The sequence below is a fragment of the Spermophilus citellus genome, assembly GCF_964194105.1.
Source record: "Spermophilus citellus genome assembly, chromosome: 17".
In the NCBI taxonomy this organism is placed as follows: Eukaryota; Metazoa; Chordata; class Mammalia; order Rodentia; family Sciuridae; genus Spermophilus; species Spermophilus citellus.
The window spans coordinates 53,561,047-53,563,188 of record NC_138199.1 but is presented as its reverse complement, the minus strand read 5'-3'; the positions used below and the strand labels follow the sequence as shown (position 1 = coordinate 53,563,188).

The window sequence follows — 2,142 nt, the reverse complement described above, 5'->3', positions numbered from 1 at the left end:
CCATGCTATAATACTGTGATTTCCAGTTTTCCAGATCACTCTTTATTCACTTTCTTTTTATTCTTTTTTGTTTGTTTTTTATTTAATAAAATTTTATTTACAACTTTCCCTCAAACTACAAGTGCTCTTCAGACTAGCATTAAATTATATTGCACATACATAGTTACAACATTTAGATTTGCTCTGTAACATATGATCACATTAAAAATAAGTAACTTGCTATGTAATTCATAGTTTAATTGGCTCTTAAATAGTTTCTCTGGGGGGGAATAAAATTTTGGGGTTCTTTAAGAAACTGATAAATATAATGAACAGCTATGTATTCATTTAAATTCTAAGGAAACCCAAAGATGAAGATTTGTTGTTTTTTCTAAAAATGCAATACAAGAATGCACTGAACCACAACATATAGTGATAAAATGGAATAGTATAGACAGATGCAATCTTTTAAGTGTACAGTTGTAGGATATTCCAGGTGGAAAAAAAAAACCCTGATACTAGTAATTGTTTAAAGAAAAAAACTGAAGTCAACAAAAATGTTGAAAAACAAAATTATATACTCTTAAGTAAGAAAAAAACAACACAAAAAAACAAAACCTATAGAACTGAAAAACATTTATTTTACTATCTTAAAAAGCAAACTAGAGAAGCTGATAGGCAGAGGGAACTAAATGAAATTAAATGCCTCGTAAATTGAGGCATCTCTACACAAAAACGGAGACAGTATAATGAACTGACCTCAGAAGGGAAATGAGTAAAACAAAATTTCACAAAAGTCTTAATGATACCTTACTGCACAGAGTATCAAAGTTACAGTCTGTACTTTTCTCCTTAGGTTCACAGTAAATGATCAAGATTCTGTTTAATGCATGCTTTTTGTATGTCTTCTCTGGGTAGCAACATATGCTATATAGGTAATATACACACACACGCATTTTAGCATGAGAATTACAGTTCTCATAGTGACTTGGTTTTTAACCTATATTTATATACATTTTATTTCCATTACAAAACAATTAACTTTCTAGTGATTCATTTTAATTAACATATTACATAAAACAATTGATTTAAATGATTCGTTTTAGTAATACAACATAATGGGTCAAACAGTTTAAGCATAATAGGGTACCATGGCACTTTTAAAATTAATTTACCACAGTAGGAAAGTTTTTAATTTTTAAAATGTAAGCAAGATGAGACTACATAGTTATGAACAGTGAAATAAATAATTGAGGTAATTTTTCATCAGTGGCCATTCATTATTTTACTTTTGGGAACCTGGAAGAAATTGTCATCATTGAGTTTTACATATTATGGTAAATCTAAATGCTTCTTAGCTTCTTCAATATCACCTTGAATTGTTGAAATAAGTGACTCTAAAGAATCAAAGTTCCTTTCTGGTCTGAGGTAGCCAACAATGACCACATTGAGGACTCCCCCCATAGAAGGCCCCTTGGAAGGTATGGATATTAGTTTCCATGGACTTTTTCATGGTCTTGTAGTATGGATATCATTCTATGCCCACCACCATCTATCTGTCTTATGGACATCTCCACTTCCAGCACTGCCAACACTGCTTCAACCATCATAAATGCCAGTGGATATCTGTGTTACCTACCCTGGTAGGTATCTTCCAGACACCTGGAAGATTATCTACTACTTATTCCAGAAAATTAGCTGTGGAGAGGCCCAGATGCTTGGAGCCACAGCTGAAACGTCTCACCACCTGGCCCCAGCATAAGTCTGGCAGGTTTCTCATGAGGTCATCATCTAGGGACACCAGGTGCAGCCCAGTGTATATGTCCCATGGAGCAGCTGTGCATGCTTTGCCTGGAGCCCTGGACCAGCAGATGGACAGGGCAGGAGCTCTGTGGGCTACATGGGCACACCATGCACTGTGGGGGTCCCTCATACAGCTGATCAACAGAAGCTGCATGACAACTCGGGAAGTGTGTCTCCCCTTATTCACTTTCTTTTCCAAGTACTTTCTCTCTTTGAGTGTTTCCTCACCATTAGATCTGAACCCTCTACTCTCTCCTTTATAAAAGTCAGGTGGTCTAAAGGCTTCAACTACCACCTCAACATGGATAATCTTTGGATAAGCTCTCTCCTAAATCTATACCAATTTCCATGTTTCCTTTA

At 35.3% G+C, this 2,142-nt stretch overlaps 1 pseudogene across 1 annotated transcript; it reads right to left on the bottom strand.

The window, feature by feature from the left end:
- Positions 1-1,245: 1,245 nt before the first annotated feature.
- On the bottom strand, positions 1,246-1,759 carry LOC308636549 (riboflavin kinase-like; annotated as a pseudogene). Its single transcript has one exon. The product of its transcript is annotated as a riboflavin kinase-like (transcript).
- Positions 1,760-2,142: the final 383 nt, after the last annotated feature.